Source organism: Pinus tabuliformis, chromosome 7 (genome assembly GCF_031772625.1).
Source record: "Pinus tabuliformis cultivar Carrire ecotype Pingquan chromosome 7, CPIR1, whole genome shotgun sequence".
NCBI lineage: Eukaryota > Viridiplantae > Streptophyta > Pinopsida > Pinales > Pinaceae > Pinus > Pinus tabuliformis.
The window spans coordinates 498918621-498938501 of NC_142293.1; the positions used below are offsets into that span (position 1 = coordinate 498918621).

At 36.2% G+C, this 19881-nt stretch overlaps 1 pseudogene; it reads right to left on the reverse strand.

The window, feature by feature from the left end:
* LOC149248233 (amidophosphoribosyltransferase 2, chloroplastic-like) overlaps positions 1–19881 on the reverse strand; it is a 46309-nt pseudogene that overhangs the window by 13250 nt on the left and 13178 nt on the right.

Consider the following 19881-nt stretch of genomic DNA (forward strand, 5'->3'; position numbering starts at 1 on the left):
AAGGTATTTTTGCGACATTTTTATCTATTTCAAACAGGTCTGGGTAATGTTTGTGTTTTTGTGCAGGATAACGGATTATTCAGGCGAAATCTATCATTTTTGTCGAAAAAACATTTAGAGTCACCTTTAAGCTCTTTTCTGACTCATGAAACATGAAAAGATTGCCGAGTGTTTCTTTTAAACTCGTTAAAATGGAATTAAAAGGCGGTCCACTTACAGCTCTTTTCCGACCGTAAAAACATGAAAAGATCGCCGGATTTTTGTCGTTTCAAATTCGATATTGGTTATAAAACGACGTGTCGTTGATCACTTTTTTACTTTTTTGGATCAAGGGCACTAATGACGAAAAGTACTCCTTGGTCGTAAAAGATCAAGCGGTTCTCTCAAGTATTATTTTATACTTTTTCGGGCTTGGGAGACACAAATTTACGAAAAAGGTCAACCCTGGAGTCTTCTTAAGTTTTTTTAGACTCTCTAAAATTGAAAAACGCCGAGTTTCTCCTATACTGGACTCATTAAAATTTCACAGTAAAGACCTGTTCAATTACAAACAAGAACGAACCACTCCTTCTTAGGGTTCGAATTTAAACTAAGTTGGACTCATCCGAAGGATGAGCTTATAATCAAGCAAATGTTATCCTCCTCAACCTTGTCAAAAATAAAGAGGTACTTGCCAGAAATGGTGGGGGAAAAGAGAGAAAAATGAGCCTGTTTGTCATGCTTTGTAACCACTCATGAACACGACACTTTTATTCACCTGGGTTGGGAAATCCTTTGCCTAACAGTTGATCAAACCACATTGAAAGTCTTCAGCTAGTTTCTGGGTATTAACTTTGGGTCAATTGTCACCAAACCATCTGCCGTGTCGTTATGTGTTCAAGAGGTCACTGCCAATAAGCCATTCATCTGCAAAATATCTGTCATTCATCTTGACCATCCCTGAGTCAGTCCTTGCACTAATGACGAAAAGTACTCCTTGGTCGTAAAAGATCAAGCGGTTCTCTCAAGTATTATTTTATACTTTTTCGAGACACAAATTTACGAAAAAGGTCAACCCTGGAGTTTCTTAAGTTTTTTTAGACTCTCTAAAATTGAAAAACGCCGAGTTTCTCCTATACTGGACTCATTAAAATTTCGCAGTAAAGACCTGTTCAATTACAAACAAGAACGAACCACTCCTTCTTAGGGTTCGAATTTAAACTAAGTTGGACTCATCCGAAGGATGAGCTTATAATCAAGCAAATGTTATCCTCCTCAACCTTGTCAAAGAGGTACTTGCCAGAAATCCTGTTTGTCATGCTTTGTAACCACTCATGAACACGACACTTTTATTCAGGGTTGGGAAATCCTTTGCCTAACAGTTGATCAAACCACATTGAAAGTCTTCAGCTAGTTTCTGGGTATTAACTTTGGGTCAATTGTCACCAAACCATCTGCCGTGTCGTTATGTGTTCAAGAGGTCACTGCCAATAAGCCATTCATCTGCAAAATATCTGTCATTCATCTTGACCATCCCTGAGTCAGTCCTTGCAACTAAATTTCTTCAACTTGATCTATGATTTTGTGTTCTGGGCTTGCCTACGAAGGATCGCTTTCTATCGACATCAGCTCATTATCTAGAAAGATGATCTAGAAATCGTCAGTACCTTGAGATCTGCATGCCTCAATGGCAGGTTTCTCGCCTTTGACGACAGTGTACATCATTGACTTTCGATCAAAGGATTCTGTGACATGTTCGACATCAACACATTTATTCGCATCTCATGGATGTACTGGGTACTTTGAGAGCCATTGACATCACTGGTGGTTTCTCTCACACTTGTTAACAGTTTACATCATTGACTAGCAATCAAGTGGTTTCTACCATGTTTGACATCAACACATTCATTTGCATGGATAGAATCGTACTGTTTCGGGAAGTAGAAATGAAGACCCTGGATCTAGTTTCCACAATCCAAGTTGCGAGGAATTTTGTATTCATTATATAATGGACGATTCATAAACAGATGGCTGCGTCCATACTGTGTCCACCTGAGTCTATACTTGTGATGTATTACAAGATAATTCTTGTATCAGAGCAGTAGTTAGTTTTCTAAGTCAGTTTTAATCTGAGTATGGGAATGCCTACCTCAGTGATGATATGATCTCATATATATATCTTGCATTGAATGTTTTTACAGGTTCCAATCGGGCTCTCCACAAGATGATCCTCGAAATGATAAAGTACTTCACTCTTCCTAAATGATAAGAAATCCTCATCTACTACAGACTTCGCACTTTAGGGGGCAATCTGTTACACAAAAATATCGTCACCATGATTATTTACAGTCAGTATGGGTCTATCATCACTTGTACTGTCCTCCTAAGCAAGTCTCAAACCTCAGCTCTTCAAGTCAACCTTTGAAAATGAGAGAAAGACATTAAAAATCAATGTAACTCTGGTTCCGCACTTTCTCTCACTGTCACCTGCGGTCCCGCACCTTCTGTGTAAAAAAACTGCGGACCTGCCCACTCTGTCCCTAATGGTGTAGGTGCGGACCCCTGTGAAAGTCAAAAGGCGCAAGTTTTATCTTAAAAAACTCACTTTGGGTTAATTCTAGAGGTTTCTAGAAGGAATTTAGACGTGGATTGTTCGCTCTGAGGTGGTTCATGCATCCCAAAAGAGAAGGAGCTAATCCCTTGATGAGAGGAGCTATCCCTTTGAAGGAGGGCTTTATCCCTTTGAAGGAGGACCTAGTAACCTCCCTCCATTGCACTATAAATATAGGCATTGGGCTGGTTGCTAGAGATGTTAGAAGCTGAACATTTTTTAGGGTAAATGCTGGTGAAATCAAGACTTCCTAGTTGAGCTTAAGAGGAGAGATCACATACCTTTTTGGCTTCATTGGGGAGTGAGTGAAACTTGTCAAAGTAGAGGAGACTTCTTGCTGGACCCTGGGAGGAGCTTGTACAGTGTCAAGGCAAAGGTTGTAAAGTTCTTCTTCTTTTGAATTAATACAATCAAACTCATTTTTCTCAACAAGTATCTCATGTTATTTGTTTCATGGACTCCTTGACTTTCATGTTAAATATGTTTATGCAATTGGTTTTTCAGGTGCTATTTAATTTGTTTGCCTTGTTTGTGTTTGCAGATTCGCGACAAAGGAGCTCATTTGGATCGAAGGAGCGAGGGCATCCACAAGCTTGCGTTGGACCTAAGGTAGGCCCTAAAAACACTTGTTTGCCATTGTTTATCAAAGCATATTTAGAGAAAGATAGTGTCTGGTTGCTTTGCTTGTCATTAGGTCTTCTTTAGATTCTAGGAAGGTCTATCTTGTCCGCAAGATCGACTTATTCCGTGTGACAGGTTTCACTTCTTCAAACAGGTAGTCTCGGAATTTTTGCTATATTCTCGAAGATATGGTTCAAGGAATTAGGGTTTTTGTATGCTCCAGAATTATGTCTCAAACAGGTGTCTCAAGGAAAATTGTCATAACTTTCATTTCAGGAATCCAAATTGAATTTCGTAAAAAGAGGTGGAAATTAAACAAACTGTAGTTTCTTGGGTATGCTTCTTAGTTCTGAAGGTTGAAAAAGTGACACATGGTATTTTGTACAAGTTATTTCTACAAAACCAATCCATAAGCATGTAATCTTGGGAGATTTGGCTAAACTTTATCTTAAAGAATCTAATCTCGGTCTAACAAGTGCGGTTAGAAAGAGGAAAAATAGGGATACCATAGGACACAATTCTAGACCTTGGGAGGCTGAAATCATAGAGAAACAACAATTTCAAGATCATCCAATCAACAAGCTCAAAATCAATCTCTAAAAGCTGTGTATTTTTAAACTTGCATTACTTTTGTTTGAAGTGATTCGAAGGGCATAATGAAGCATATATATCATTAATTGATCCAAAATGCCTCCCAAACAAAAAAAAAATCTACACCCATTAATCCCTCAAAAGGCTCTACTATGATGCATGAAGAAGAATAAATGCAACATGATATATCAAAATCATGGGACCAAGTGCAACAATTTTCACTCTAACAAAGCGAAACTAAAGATTAACTAGAAGTGATGAATTTTAAGATGGATGATTTAGAAGAAAAAATAAAATTAGACATGGAAGGTTTAAAGGATGGTTTAAAAACAAAAATGGAAGGTTTGAAGAAAGGTTTGACAAAGTTACTAGAGTAAATGCTTCCTAATGGTGATAAGGCAGTCCATGAAAATCATGATGAGAACAAAAGGAATGTGAATCATGATTTTAGAGACTCTAATTTTGGGTTGAATACCCACCACATTCCAAATATCGATATGAGGAACTTTAATGGTAAGGATTCAATAACATGGATACTATACATGGAGCAATTCTTTGATCTACATGATGTGCCACACACATAAAATGTACACATTACATCTTTATATTTAGAACCCAATAAATTTGTATGGCATAAATGGTTGTGTTCTCATAAATCAATTGTCACTTGGACAATCTTTATGGAGGAATCAGTAGCACATTATGAGAGTACAAAGAGAAATACCTTCTTTAGCCAAGTGATAAAACTCAAACAAAAGGGTTCAATGGTGGGCACATTGAGGACTTCCAAGGATTAAATATCAAGCTAAATGATATTCCAGAGGAGCATATGATTGATGTATTCATATGGAATTTAAATGATAACATCCAACATGAAGTTAGCCTTTGGGAACCTAATTCATCGGAAAATGCATTCAGGGTGGCAAGAAAAGTTGAAAGAAAAATGATGGCAACAAGGAGGTCTACCACTCACAACTATAAAGATGCAATTGTTGTTACTCCTAACCTCCCATAACCTACAAGGTTGAAACCACAACAAGTGGACGAAAAAATAGCAAAAGGGATTTGTTATAGTTGTGATAGAAAATACACTAAAGGTCATAACTGTGTTGAGAAGAAAGTATTTTACATAGATAATGAATAGGAGGAAGAAAAGGAACAAGAAACATCAAAAGAAGAGTATGTGCACTAGGAACCAACCCCAAAGAAAGATGAAATGAATTTTACCATATCTTGTAATGCATTGGTGGGAATTACCACTCCTCAAACTCTCAAGATAGAAGGACATATCAAGAAGAAAAAGGTAATAGTGTTGATTGATTCAGGTAGTACCCACAATTTTATTTATTGCAAGATAGCCAAGGAATTGAATTGCTTCTTATATCCAACACTAGAGTGTCAAGTGATGATTTCAAATGGAGGAACTATAAATTGCTCAGGGAAGTGCCATAATATCAAGCTAACCATGGGGGAATATTTGTTGAATAATCCAATGCTTTCCATTCCAATGGTTGGTTCTGATGCTGTATAAGGAGTCCAATGGTTACAATCTTTGGGGACGATAGCTTTTAATTTTCAAGAACTTTTCTTAAAAAAAAATTGGGAAAGAAAGAAAATTGAATTAAGGGGTATCATAGGGAAACCGAGAAAGATAATCAGGTCTGATGGAATGACAAATATTTTGAAGAAATAACAATGACGTGTAATTGCACAATTATGTTCGCTAGATGCTAAAACATTGAAATCATCCATTTATCCATATCTCCAAAGAGTCTTGGACAATCGTTCCAAGGTATTTGAGACTCCCAAATGCCTCCCACCTATTCGTGATCATGATCATGTTATTCACTTTATTCCAGGAAGTGTTCCTCCAAACATCAGACCTTGCATATATCTTTGTGCCCAAAAGAGTGAAATTGAACGTATCATTGCAGAAATGTTAGAGGCGGGTATAATTCAACCTAGCTAAAGGTCTTTGTCCTATCCCGTAGGATTGGTGCACAAGAAGGATGGATCATGTCGTATGTGTCCAAATTATAGAGACCTCAATAAGCTCACTATTAAAGATAAATTTCTCATTCATGTCATTGAGGAATTATTGGATGAATTACATGAATCAATTTACTTCACCAAGCTAGATCTTCATTTCATATATCATCAAATTAGAAGGAAGACAAAAGACATTCCAAAAACAACATTCAAAACTCATGAAGGTCACTATGAATTTTTGGTCATGCCTTTTAGACTTACCAATGCAACTTCCACATTTCAAGTTTGATGAATTCCACTTTCAAACACTTTCTTAGAAAAATTTTGTTAGTATTTTTTGAGGATATACTAATCTAAAACAAGTGTTGGAAATATCATGTTCAACATGTTGATAGGGTGCTTAAACTATTATAGGAGAAACAATTGTTTGCAAAACCCTCCAAATGTTTATAGGGGTACAAGAGGCGGAATATTTAGGCCACATTGTATCTCATGAGTGTGTTAAGGTAGACCCTAAAAAAATTAAAGCCATCAATGAATGGAAAATCCCCACAACCCTAAAGAATATTTGAGAATTTCTCAGGTTGACAAGGTATTATTGTAAGTTTGTTAATAATTATGTGAAAATAGAAGCACCTCTAACAATATTATTGAATAAAGATGCAATTTTTTAGACTCCAGAAGAAACTAAGGCCTTTGAACATCTTAAAGAGGCAATGTGCCAAGCTCCAGTCTTAGCTACACCAGACTTCACAAAAACCGTTATTGTGGAATGTGATACCTTGGGAAATGGAATTTTTGTTATTTTAATGCAACGAGGAAGACCCGTTCCTTTGGAAATTCGTCCAATCAAGGAAAAGTATTAACAAAAATCTATTTATGAGAAGGAAATGTTGGCAATACTACATGCCCTGAAGCAATGGTGCCCTTACCTAATGGAAAGACACTTCAAGGTAAAAATATATCATGATACTTTTAAATAATTTTTGGAGCAAAGATTATGTTCAGGAGAGTAGAAAAATGGGTTACAAAGAAGATGGGTTATGACTTTGAAATCATCTACAAAAAAGGGAAGCAAAATGTTGTTGCATATGCATTATCAAGAAGGGATAAGGATGTGGAAGCATTGATTTGTGTCATTTCTATTATCCAAACTAATTGGATAACTAAAGCAAGGGATGAATCTAAGAATGACAAAGAGGTGTGGAAACTCACTCAAAATTTGCAGTAAGATCCTAATACATCTGATATATTTTTCTAGAAAAATGATTCATTATGGTACAAAGATCGCTTATATCTATGTAATAATTCCCAACTCAAACAAAATATTCTTTTGGAATTGCACACCTCTCCTTTAGGATGACACTTAGGAAATTTAAAAACTTATGATAGGGTCAAGAAGGAATTTTTTGGGGATGGCCTTAAATATGATATTCAACGTTTTGTGGCAGAATGTTTGGTTTTCCAACAAAATAAAGTTGAGACAAGTAACACCCTAGGTTTGTTACAACCTTTAGCCATTCCAAGTTAGGGTTGGGGGAGGTCTCAATGGAATTTATCACAAGTTTACCCAAGTCCAAAGGAAATAGTGCCATCATGGTGGTAGTTGATACACTTGCCAAGTATGTACACTTTTGTGCACTATCTCATCCTTTCAAAGCTAGTACAGTTGCTACTAAATTTATGGAAATAATTCAAAAGCTACATGGAAACCCAAAGATTATTGTAAGTGATGGACCTCCCAATTTCACTGGAATTTTCTGGAAATAATTATTTTCTTGTCTTGGTACTCAATTATCTCATAGTTCATATTATCACCCTCAATTTGATGGGAAAACTGAGATAGTGAACAAATGTTTGAAATGATATCTTTGTTGCATTGTATTTGATAAACTAACACAATGGATCAAGTTTTCACCTCTGGCAGAATGATGGTATATCACTTCCTTCCATCCCACAATAAAAATGACCCCATTTATGGAACTTTATGGATACCATCCACCATCCATTACATTGTCTTTAAGATAAAAATCTAAGGTTCAAGCAATGGAAGATCACATCGAGCATCAACAACAAGTTCTCCAACTCTTAAAGGATAATTTGACTCTTGCATAGAATTGAATGAAACAATAGGCAAATCATCATCACAGTGAAAGAAGCTTTGACATAGGCAATTAGGTACTTTACTGGCTACAACCATACAAATAAATGTCCCTCAAGAAAGCTAAAAAGGATAATAAATTATCACCCAAGTACTATGGCCCTTACAAGGTGTTGCAAAACATTTGTACTATGGCATACAAATTGGAGTTTTCTGCATTTTCTCGAGTACACCCAATTTTCGATGTTTCATGCTTAAATAAGGTTATAGGTGACAAGTTACCAGTTCAAAAAAAAAAATCTAGAAATTGACGAGGAAGGAAAAACCATATTGGAGCCTGAATAAGTCATGGAAACAAGAACCTGACAGCTATGCAATTGATCAATTTTAGAGTATCTCATTAAGTGGAAGAACTTACCCATTGAATATTCCACATGGGAGGATGATAATTTTATACAGAAGCATCCAAAACTAGTCAAGCATTGAGGACAACACTTTTTTGAAGGAGAAGAGCATGTTAGGTCCCTATAATACTAGTGTAGCCCCCATATTGTTATTTTTGTGCCCCATGTAGCCCCCATATTATTATTGTTGTGCCCCATAGAAGCTCACTATTATTATTGTTGTCCCCTTACATTATTATTGTTATGTAGGGCCTAACTATATTGTAACCCTTTAGACTCCTATATATAGCAAGGAGGTCTTGTTATTTGTATCATCCAAGAATTGTTCATTTATGTGATGTAAAAGGAGGGTTCCCCCTCAAAGAGGCTTATTTTTAAGTCGTTGATCTATCTATTCTTGCGTCACTCTTGATTTGATTAAATAACAAAGATCTAGTGCACAAGTTTCAAAGGTGAAAACAAAAACCCCATTCTTCCTCCTCCCTATGACCAGGGGCCTAAAGCCATGTGGATTCAACCACAAATTTATCATCAGAAAGGAAAACCATAGAATGAGACCCCTCTAATTGCTCATATGCATTAACAATCCACTGTAAAAATGACCTAGCCTTCAATATAACAATCAAGTGAAGCACAACCTCTGTATTGAAAGTTGTATTAAATATCAAACCATTTTATTTGAGCCTAGCTCAAAGGGTCTGATAGTTAACTAAGTTCCCATTATTCCCAACACTGAGATAGCCAAACTTATAGTCGACCAAAAATGGTTGGACATTTTTAAGCATAGAAGAATCAATAGAAGAGTACCTCACATGACTGATGGCTAAGCTCCTTGGCAGATTTTTGAGCTTGGACTCATCAAAGACATTAGTAATGAGGCCCACATCGGTTATGGTATGAAAAATCCCATTGGTCACATTTATGACTCTCACACCCTCCTACCCATAGTTTTGCAGGGCATGCAAGGCTAAAAAGAAAAGTTGAGTCACCTCTAGATTGCGAAAAATTCCCACCACAACACATTCTTCATTTATAACATCATCTGAATAGAAGTCATCGTTTTCTTCTTCGTGGGTAAAAAATTGCAAAATCAGGTTTCCTGCATGGGCTCTAGGTCCTATTGTATGGATTTTTCAGAGAAAAAAATTGTGGGTATTAGGACATGTGGCAAGCATATAAAACTACAAATACCAAATGTTGTGAGGAAATTTTATGAATGGAGGCAACTTGGTTATGGGGATATTGTTGCAGAGGACCTGTAGGGTTTTGGAGCATATTTGAATAGAGCTTTGGAGAGCAACAAAGAATACATACTACCATTTTTCAAATAATTAATGGGGGGCATTCATGGCATTTCAGTGTTGGGTTTCAGGTAAATCCCATGTGTTTTGGTCAATCTAAAATTCAACGTGTGTTTCTCGTGGAGAGGAATATTAAATAATTTTGAAGAAGATTGATCAAAAATCTCATATCAATCTATGTTAAGGGTTTATGGACAATTAATAGAAAAACCTCCACCAAAAGAACAAACAAAGAACAATGAAATACAAAATCCTTACCATCTTGGAAAATTTGATTATGAGAGAGATGCCTCCCATGGCCATGCCCTACATACCCTCCTTGGTCACTTTGGCATTTTCAATGTGCTTGAAATACACAAATGCGTAGTTCGACTACAGGTACATCATTATATTTTCGATCTCTCCAAACTTAATGAACTCTTCCATGAGCATAGGATCTATGCTCTTGTTGGTCATACTACCTACCCATAGATTGCATGATTATGGAGCTTCCTCCTCCTCACTCCCCTTTTCCTGGAGGGCATTCCCCTATGGTGTCCCCCCATGAGTGTCATGGTTTAAAAGAGCTTTGCCAATAGAAGGAAGCACATTATGCATCCAAAAGGAGGTGGTTTGAGTTAAACAAATGGAGGCTAAGAATCAAAAGAAAAATTGGTCCAAATGAATCCATATTTTCACTTATTGATTGCCATAGTATGGGCCACAGAGTAGCACCTCTTGGATTGGCCATTCGTTCCCTTGAGGATGCATCTCATAAGCCTTCCTCATTGATCGCTCTATCACCTACCGATCAAGGTATCAAAGAATCACAAATACCAAATATGAAATATGAGTGGCATGCGGAGGATAAATAGTTAATTGGGGTTTTCTATTGAATTCTAATTATTATATATAGGTATAGTGTTTCTATTATTTGTTATCAATATCGTCAATGAAATAAAATTTGTATTTATCATAGCCTCAACACAAGAAAAGGGTGTGGTTACTTTTGGTAAATGGTGCATGTAACGTGTTTGACTCTGTCTCTTCTTTTCCACTTGCACTTCATTGGGTTGTGTTCCATGACACATAGACTTGGATAGCAGTATGCATTGGGTGGCCATCCTCATGTACGTGGAATTATTTGCCATCTGAAGTTGATCCTTAGCTTAGCTTGATATGGCTGTGATGAATTGGTATTTTCGTTAGTATTGTGATAAACATGGAAAACCATCACAAGAACAATGAATTGGAGATAATTCGTCATAATACTAACGACTGCGGGCGGATTAGACAAAAGTAAAAATAAAAAATTGACATTATTCTTGTAATTTTTAATGATATGACAGATTTAGCTGTACCGTCATAATATTTCATCAGTATTTATTCCTATATGTAGTAGTGGCAATTGCAATCAGGATTGATCCATATCAGAAGAAAGGAGAAAAGAGGCGAAAACCTCAAATTTCGTTATAATAGGTAAACGTTGCAAATCAACTCATTTTTGAGTTTTTCTTTTAATTAACCTAGATAGAGAATTTGGCGTTAGTTGTTGGTTCCTCTACTAGACCCTCAACATATCAAAGCTTTTTAAAGGTGTGTTTTTTTGTGCATTCTCAATATTTCAATATTGCTAAGCTTGTGGTCACAACCCTAGTTACGTGGCATTGCGGTGTAACTCCTGAGGGCCAAAGGCCCCCAACATATCGTCATATTAACACTTTATTAAAAGGAAAGAGTTTTGGATCTGCTAATATCTCAATACCTAATTAGCACTATGTCACATCCCCTGGCCATGAGAGAACTAAGGTGTATCATCTAAGGGCTTAAGCCCTTAGCATATCACCATATCAATGCTTTGGTTAAATACACATTTTCACGTTTTGTTGATATTTCGAGCCCTGGTAAGTACCCAACCTCAACACCTAGTCATAAAGGTGCTTGGTTATAGCTCTAGTGACTTAATCCCTCTACATATTAGCTACTAAGAGTTATATAGGTGCACTAAACATTGAATCCCTCAATATCCCAACATCTCGGTGACTAGGCCTGTCAACTACTAAAAAAATCACAAACACTAGATAGAAACATTTTTCTTTAGTCATACAAAAGAAGCTTTCTTTTGCAAGCTTTTTAGTGTTACAGTTTTTGAGGTTTTCCCGAAATCCCAATATAAAGTGAATTTTGGTGGTTAGGAGCCTCAACATCCCCAATCATGGCATTTGACAATAAAATATGCAATCGGCCTAAGTTTGTCACTCTGGATAGATTGATACTAGGAGAGCAAGTACATCACTCATTGATTCCTCTGATATCTAATATGATGGTAGATAATATCATTAACTAACAGAAAGGTTGTCAATTCTTGACTGAAATGTTTCCCATCAAAAGGGTCAAAAAGCTCTTGTTTAGCAAGTGTTTCCTTTGTTAAATATTTGCAAGATTTTTTTTCGATATGATGATATAAAGTTAAACATGGAATTTGAGGTGATGAATGTTCCAAGGAACTGATAAGCACCTGAACACATCATAAGGACGTTTGGTATAATGCCAAGGTTGCATGAGCATCGAATTTTGAAAAGTTGAGGTATAATTTTATGAAGCGCTTGACGTTGTAAACACAAATGTTTGAAAATTGAGATTGAAGGAAGCACATATTCTGAAGGAGTTATGTTGTAAGGCATAATTTTGAAATGTGGGTTGAAGGAAGCACCAAATTAAAAGGTATTATGTTAGAGGCGTTTGTTTTAAAGTAATACAATAAAATTGAATGTATAAAGATAGATAACAGAGCAAAACTTAGAGAAGAAAAGTTGATAATTACAGAACATACTTCATAGAAAATATTAGATAGGATTAGTGTCTCTTGTAGGTTGGTTCCTATAAAGAAGCTGAGGGGATTGATGTCCCCTATAGGTTGGTACCTACATAGTAGTAGAAGGGATTGGTGTCTATTGTAGGTTGGTTCCTACAAAGTAGCAAAGGTGATTGGTGTGTCTTGTAGGTTGGTGTCTACAAAATTTTGTATAAAGAAGTTTTGTGGTTTTCCCCCAAAAAGGCTTTCATGTATATCTCATGTTTCATGTTTTGCTCATGCGTTTGATGTTGTATGGTGTTTGAATGTTTAAATAAGTAATAAATCCACCCCCTCACACAAATCCTCTCAATATGAGTGTGGATCCAACACTTTAAAAGAACCAATAAGATTCAAGATGATGATGTCAATTGTAAGGGTAAATATCTTTGAAGAAAAAGAAAGGAAAATATTTATTATTATTATTATTATTATTATTATTATTGTTATATTTTTTACTTATATCCTTATTTGTTCACTAAAATCTCAAGTGTAAGCACTCATTGGATGCATAATTAAATTCCACAACAATGAGTACCCACTCTACATATTTTTGATCGATCCAAATGAAATAAAATAAAAATATATGAAAAACACATGTTCTTTAAAATGTAAATTTTCACCTTTTCCAGTTCATCTCACTTGAATCTATAAAAGATAACACTACTTTTCATATATTTTCAATTCATCTCATTGTGGGCTTATCAAAAATATATAGAATAAATACGCATTGCATGTAATATTTAATCATGCATCGAACCGATTCTTACAAAAAAATACATGTTTTTTTTAATGTATTTCAAATTCATCTCATTAAAATTTATTAAAAATATTCAAAATAGATACTTCTTAAATACCTAATGTAATTTTGTTTCCATAAATACCTACACTTTAACTCTGAATAAACATATAAATAAATAGATTAAAAATATTTTTTAAAAAAATCATTTTTTTTCAATACTCATAATTCATAATTTATTATTTTAAAAACTATTTTATTATTTTCCTCACAACATTTACTTTAAAATTTAATTTAAAAAAAAAAAATTAAAAAAAAAATTATATATTTCATAAACTCAATCTTCCATTATTCGTAAAATGACAGTGCTAATCCCTTCACTCAAACACTATAGAGGAATGAAAACTGTTTTCATTCCTGTATCTTATACATTTGTGATAAATATTAAATTTGATCATAAAAAATTTCATATATTTATTATAATATTGAAAAATATGAAATTTATTTATTAAATTATAATTAGCCATCATTATATTTATAAATTTATAGTTATATTTTACATTATGTACATGCAATTTTATAATAATTTCAGTGTTTCCTTTCCATTTGAAAGTAGTTTGTTATTATCATTTAAAATACAACATACAGCTCATTTAATCACAATGTAAGTAAAAATAATAAATTTAGGACTTGACTTGTGCACAGTCATAATCACATCCTGCACATCATTTTAAAATAATTACGGCGTTGTATTGGTTCAGTTGTTTGATCTGAGTTATTTAAGAGTTTTACTTTTTATATTTTTATTTTAAACAAATAATTTAAAATATCTTAAAATTAATAAAAAATAAAGAAAAATCAAGTTTTATAATAATACTTGGCTTATAATAAATTTAATTTTTTAACATAGTTTCAATAAAATTGAAAACCAAAATTCCTTCAAAAAATTCTAAACCAAAATTCAAAAAAAAAAAACCAAGCCATGCTTTGGGGACCTCTCCAAGATGATATCATCTAGACATAAACTTTGCTAGCTAATATAACTTAACATAGTGAAAGTTTGTGCCATTATTTATGAGACAAATGAACATTCGGAACACCTCCTTATTCCAACCTCGCTACGACCTCCTCAAACATGAAATTTTCGTGTTTTGACTAAGCTAGAGGCTTGGGTTCTTGGAGTCGTGGCTTGGCTTCTCTAGTAGTTCATAAGAGATAGATCATTCTTTGGAGAAGCAAGTTGTGGCTTCATGTTCCATTATTGGATACAGTGTTTCATCTGTGTAACAGTGTACTTTGGATCTTTCATTCTTAATCAAAATCACTATGAGCCGACACTTCTTCATACATGTATCCTAGATATAATAGGACTATTCTTGTTATGTTTATGGTATATGTTTCTTTAGTTACATAATAAGTTAATGAACTAATTCATTTCTTAGATATGGCTATTATTGAATAAGTGTTATTATGCTTTCATGATTGTTCCTTATTATGTGGACTAATTTGCAGGTAATCAACAAGTCTTTCTCTTCCTTCCCGGGTCCCCTTTTAGGATAGTACTATTACTTTTCTAATCAGAGGTCCGTTCTCTTTTACCATCTGTTAGGATATTCCGACACATAGGAAATAGTTAAGTACAACTTGGTCTAGTGTAGAGTTAGGTATAGAGTTAGGTAAAGTGTGTTTCTTTACTGTTGTACATTTTGTAACTTACAATCCGATGGTCACGATATGTAGTGATCCGACGGTTCATTCTCTCCTCGGTATTACCGACACTTGATCCGTGGCTTGACACCCGATTGGTCCATGAATTCTATTTAAAGCGCATGGAGGGTCATTTGTAGGGCAATCCGTGCATGAGAGAAGCTTATGTAAATTTTCATTCTTTGATTAATAAATTGCCTGAAGTGGCCGCGTTGGCTCAGGCCGTGGACTGTTTCCCTCTTTGAGGGTTTTAACCACGTCAAAAATACTGGTGTATTGATCTGTGATCTGGTTGTGAGCGGTGTCCTTTTGGTGTTCTTTCTGAGGAACTTACCCTGTAAATTCCTACATGGTATCAGAGCTATTTGAGGGCCGCGTTCGTTGGTGATCCAAATCTGAAGCCGCTAGAACTGCATCCAACTGTCGTTTCCTAGATCTGATGTTTCTGACTGCTTTCGGGCCGAGAGGACTGCTCTGTTGTGTTCGGAGCATCTGTTCCAGTGAGGAACTCCTTTCGTTTCACGCGAAAAGGTTTCCGGTAGCCCTAGCTGCGTCATTTTTAAGATCTGGAGGTATACAGTGTTTATTTGCAGTTTACTGTTATTTTCTCTCTGCTTATTTCGGTTTCGGTTTATTTAGCTTTTTTTTTTAACCGGATCTATACCTTTCATTTCTGCGTATGCTCTTTGCCCTGCGACTCTGTGCGATCTGGGCAAATCAAAAACAGAAAGGAAGGATTTTTCTCATGCGTATGCTCTTTTCCCTGCACCTTAGTGTGATCTCGGAAAATCAGAAACATTGAGAAAAATATTTAGTTTTTCGGCTAAAGCTAACTTTGAGCCGCAAGGTTCAATTTTTGAAAATATTTAGTTTTTTGGGTAAAGCTAACTTCGAGCCGCAAGGTTCGTTTTCTTTGCATGTCCATGTTGGGTTTTTTGTTTTTTGTTTTGTAGGGAAAAAGAGCTTTCTCAAAGCAAGCACGCAACCCAAAGCCCCCCCCCCTCTCTCTCTCTATTTTTTTGTATAGATCAATTGGTTCAAAGCTATTTTAAGAGAGTAGAGGTCTTGGGTTCAAGTCTCCATTTTGTGGGGGCGGACTTTTTCATTTCCGCACATTCCCGCACTTCGTCGGCAACTTCAACAACTTTTTTTCAAAAGCCATAACTTCTTCATCCGGAAGCCTTTTTCAGAGCCGTTTTTTTAAACCAGCCTAATTTTTCGAGATCTATCCATTGGAACACTTACTTTCAGCATCTTCAGCTTCAGTTTATGTTGAAATGGAAAGTCAATACCAAGTTACTCTTGACAGCACCAACTACTTCCAATGGTTGTCCTACATGGAGGATTTACTTAGAAGTAAAGGTCTCTACCGAATAGCCATAGGCCAAGAAAAGAAACCGAAAGATGAAGACAAGGCTGCTAAATGGGAAAATAGACAAGATCAAGCACGTGGTTTGATAGGGATGTCTATTTCTCCAGATCTTAGATTCCATATTGCAGAACTTGAAACTCCTCATGAAGCAATGGAACAAATCAATAAAGTTTTTGGGATTAAAAATGAAATTAGAGCCCATCAACTTGAAAATGAGTTGCTTACATTGGACCCTAATAATTTTTCTTGCATTGAAGATTTCTTGTCTAAGTTCAAGACCCTTAGATATCTTTTGGAAGGTGTTAAGGTTAAGAAAGAAGATAGTAACCTTATTTATTCCATTCTTACTAAGTTGGGACCAGCCTACTCTGTATTTGTTTCCACCTTCCATTCTACAAGAGAAGCCTTCATTTCTCAAGGAAAAGACTACAAGCCCCCTTCCTTTGACTCTTTTTGTGATTCTTTAATAAGAGAACAAGAAAAAATCTTACACCTTGGTCTTCTTAATCTTGGAAACTCTTCCAAGAAAGCGTTAGCCGCCCAGCAGCAACCAAATTCAAAGAATCCTAAAAAGTCATATCCTAAAAAGAATGGTCCTAAACCCAACAAGGGTCCTAAGCAATTTCAGCCCCAAAATGAAAAATCATTTCAACAAAATGATAAGACAAATAAAAACAAAGGGAAGAAGACTGATAGACATTGCAATTTTTGTAATCGAGATGGGCACTTAGAATCAAAATGCTTTAAGAAGATGGAAGCCTTGGAAGCAGCAATGAAGAAGCATAACATCCATTTGGGGCAATCTTCAACTTCAACTTCATCTTCAGGAATGGCACTTTCTGCATGTGGTTGTCAAGCATCTCGGTCTGGCTATGCATTAAATGTATCTTCTTCTTCTCATTCTCATGAGTGGCTCATTGATTCTGGAGCTTCTTATCACATGGCCAAAAACAAAGCCATGTTTTCTTCTTTAAATGATTGTAACACCAAAAATATATATGTTGGTGATGATAGATCTCTTAATGTTGTAGGGACTGGAACTGTTCATCTAGACAATGGTCAGTTTAATGATGTATTATGTGTTCCAACCTTATCCTACAACCTTCTATCTGTATATCAGATAACTCATTCAGGTGAAGGTAAAATCATTGAATTTTCACCTCATGATGTTGTAATCAAGGACTTAAAATATCCTAAACAGATTTTGGCTACTGGCATTGCTGATGATTCTACAAGGTTGTATAAGTTTCACAACTTTGGGTCATCAAATCTTCCCTCAGTATTTGTTGCTCATAACGATGAAGTGAGCAAACTTTGGCATGAGCGATTTGGTCACTTAAACTATCGCTCCCTTCAGCATCTATGTAAAGAAAATATGGTGACAGGTCTTCCTATGGTATCTTGCAGAGATGGTGTTTGTTCCGGATGTGTACTCGGAAAACATCATCGGGACAGTTTTGAAAAACGTGCCTCTTGGCACGCCTCAGCCCCTTTACAGCTTGTGCATAGTGATTTATGTGGTCCACTTCCAGTTGTGTCATTCTCTGGTTGCAAGTATTTCTTAACTTTCATTGATGATTTCTCCAGACGCACTTGGGTATACTTCTTAAAACTCAAGAGTGAAGTATTTAACACTTTTTTGGCCTTCAAGGCCTTTGTTGAAAAACAATCTGGACATCAAATTCTTAAGTTAAGATCTGATAATGGCGGAGAATATGTTAAAAACACATTCATCAACTATTGCACTGAGAATGGAATTCAAATGCAACATACTGTTCCATATACTCCACAACAAAATGGTGTAGCTGAAAGGAAGAATCGAACCTTAAAGGAAATGGCTAATTGTATGCTACAATCTAAAGGACTTGGTCTTAGTTTTTGGGCAGAAGCAATTAACTGTGCAAATTACATAATAAATCGCACTCCTACTAAGGCTTTAAAGAATATCACTCCAGAAGAAGCATGGAGCTCAATCAAACCAGATGTAAGTCACTTTCGTGTTTTTGGAAGTGAAGCGTGGGCCCATATTCCAGATGAAAAGCATAAAGCTTTAGAACCTAAGAGTGAAAAATGTACTTTTGTTGGATATTCTAAAGATGTCAAAGGCTATAGACTTATTCCATTTAAGTCCAAAAATGTTATCATTAGAAGAGATGTAAAATTTGATGAAAATATATCGGCCTGCGAGCCTAGTCCGGCGGATGTGCCACCTCTCCCTATCTCTTCTACCTTTGAAAACATTTCTTCTTCAGATGATGAAAGTGAGGATGACAATCCTCCCCCACCATCTCAGGATCCTCCTTCAGCTCCTGAGCTTCCAAAATGGGTTCTTGCTACTCGAGATGCAGCAGGTGATCTTGCCGGTGATCCTACAGATCAGCGACGCACACGTTCTCAGTTCGAGAGAGCCTCTTCTTTACTGGCTCAAGCTCCAGTAAATTATGATCCTGACACCTTTGCAGAAGCTTCAGGCCATCTAGATTGGGAAGCAGCTATGAATGAAGAATATCATTCATTATTGGAAAATGATACATGGGATCTTGTTCCTTTACCAAAGGGACGAAAACTTGTTAGATGCAAATGGGTTTACAAAACCAAGTATGGACCAGATGGGAAAGTTGATAAACATAAAGCTCGTCTTGTTGCTAAGGGATTTTCCCAGGTTGAAGGCATTGACTACACTGAAACCTTCTCCCCTGTTGCCAAAATGAACTCTATCCGCCTTGTTCTTTCCCTTGCTGCCTCTTTCAAATGGGAAGTCCATCAGATGGATGTTAAATCTGCCTTCTTGCATGGGGACTTGCATGAAGAAATCTATATGGAACAACCCATTGGCTTCATACAAACAAACTCCAGCCTTGTTTGTCGACTTAAGAAATCCCTTTATGGTCTCAAGCAAGCTCCTCGGGCTTGGTATGCCAAAATGGATAGCTTTCTTTTAGAATCTGGCTTTTCTAGGTGTCATTCTGACAATACTGTCTACACCAAGAAAGTGGGAAACTCTCTTATCATCCTTGTTCTTTATGTTGATGATCTTATCCTTACTGGTAGTGATCCAACCTTATAAACCATGTGAAGTCTAGCCTCAAAAGGAAATTTGAAATGACAGACTTAGGACACTTACACTATTTTCTCGGTCTTCAAGTCTTGCAATCCAAGGAGGGTATTTCCCTTTCCCAGTCCAAGTATGCTTGTGATATTCTACGTCATTTTCACATGGAATACTGTAAGCCAGCCCCTTCTCCCTTCCAGTCTGGAGTCAAACTCTCAGTCACTTGTACTTCTCCTGAAGTTGATGCTACCTTATACCGTCAACTTGTAGGAAAACTTTTGTATCTAACCCATACTCGTCCTAACCTTTCCTTTGTTGTTGGCCTTGTTGCTCGGTTCATGCAAAACCCCCGTGAAAGTCATTGGAAAGCAGCTAAAAGAATACTTCGTTATGTTCGAGGTACAGTTCAGTTTGGGATTCATTACAGTGCCAAAGCATCTCCTCTATTGGTTGGTTTCACTAATTCCGATTGGGCTGGTGACCCTGATGATCAGAAGTCTACTGCCGGTTATGTGTTCACTCTTGGTTCAGGACCTATTACATGGGCTTGCAAGAAACAGGGTGCCATTTCTCTTTCATCA